The following is a 1950-nucleotide window of genomic DNA, read 5'->3' on the forward strand; positions in this document are numbered from 1 at the left end:
CAGAAGCAATGAGGTGTCTTGTGGCCACTCAGGTTTCTCATGGAAAGATTTTCTCTCTTAATTTAAACTTCTTTTGAGGCGATAGGAAATGAATGCAGAGCCTTTGCACTGAGCTATGTCCTCAGCCATTATTTGTCATCATGATTACTATTATTAATTATTATTTTGAGACTGAATCTTCCTAAGTTTCTATTTTAACCAGTTTGGGCTCAAACTCACACTATTTTAACTCCTCCTCTTCCTCCAAGACTGCTGAGACTACTAACATGTGTCAACGTGCCAATCTCCAGAACTGTTTTTCTTTACCCATACTTAAGGGGACAGTGGAGGCCCTCTTAGAACACAAGCAGGAAGTATGCGTGTAAATGAAGCAAAACTATAAGAGGACCAATTTTTGAAGAAAGTAAGTGGGTCAAGGACACTGATGCTGCAAATCAAACAGCTATTAATTTTATCCATGTTGTTAGAAGCCTTAGTACCTGAGAAAACTATTTACCCTTTTAAAAAAACTATTAGTTGACTTTTATGGACCTTCAAACCAAAACATACTTACCTGCTATATACAATGATCAATCTCACTTCAGATTATCTATAGAAATTAAACTAGTACTAAAAAGTGTATAGTAATAGCTAGACTTAAATTATTCTGCATATTTGAAAAAATACATGTTTTTCATTGCCTAATAGGAGTAAATTTTCTGCAAAGAATTTAGTTTAGCTTGTTAGTTTATTCTCTTGCACATATTTTCTGTAGCTTTAAGTGCTAAATATAATATATATGATCAAAAACCCTCCTTACTTAAACAAAATTCTGTTTTGGATAACTGTAGTCTGAACAGAGGAAACTCGCCTTCTTCTATATTATTTTTGTTTAACTCCTAAATGGATTATTGATAAATGAATTTTATACTACAAACAAAATTCCCTGAGAAAGACAGAACTATGTCGTATCCTGACTATGATGTTATCAACCCTAGCACAATTATGTATGAAATCATATCAAATATTGTTTCTGATATAACCTTCAAACACAATAAACATTTCAAGTACTTAGGCAGATCTTTCTAAGGATTATTTGTGGCACTGTTTATCAGTACCAAAATTTCTCTCTATATCACTAGTTTATGCTATTTCTGTCACTCTAAGTATCAAAAACATCATGTATGCTAATCTATGTTGAAGTTGTCTAAATTGTTAACAGCGTAAATATCCATGTGGGGCCGGCCTGGTAGCTCAGGGGACTAAAACGTCTGCTTAGGCAGAGAGCAGTGGCTGAAGTTCCATCGTTGGCATGCGGTGCCAGCCCTGCCCACTGGGCGCACCGAGGCGGCACTGAAGATGATTGAGACTGAGCATGGTGGCGTGTGCCTGTAATCCCAGTGCTTGGGAGGCTGAATACAGGAGGATCACTATGAGTTCAGTATGTAGTGAGGCCCTGTACATCCTGTAGACCCTAAAGACAGAAAAAAAAAAACAAAACCATCTGTCTGGAAGTACAATTTTAAAAACTGTGTTTTGAAGTACCGTTTTTAATTAATACTTTTAATATTTTTCTAATACTTCCTAACAAATGTTTATATAAGTATTATCATCTAGAAAGTTGCTTTTCCTAACTACATGGTAGTTAAATTATTATAGATTTTTCCCAGTCTCTCACAGCTCACTGACTTCTCTTTCAGGTTTTTCAGTGATGTGACTATACTAAATGGGAAAAGGGTTTCACCCTAGACAAGTATTTTTTGTAAAATTTTAAAAATGTAGATATCACATATTTTCCCATTGATAGTTTTAACTATTTCTTCCAGTTTAAAGTTGCAGGATTTCATTTAAATTAGAATGGCAGAAGACCTATGTTCACCTGAACAGTTGCATTAAAGATGTGCTCCATGGATATCATTGCCTGATAAAATGAATAAACACCATTCACTTTCCCCTCTTGGCCCTCTGTTA

Source organism: Octodon degus, unplaced genomic scaffold (genome assembly GCF_000260255.1).
Source record: "Octodon degus isolate 3935 unplaced genomic scaffold, OctDeg1.0 scaffold00085, whole genome shotgun sequence".
Classification (NCBI taxonomy): domain Eukaryota; kingdom Metazoa; phylum Chordata; class Mammalia; order Rodentia; family Octodontidae; genus Octodon; species Octodon degus.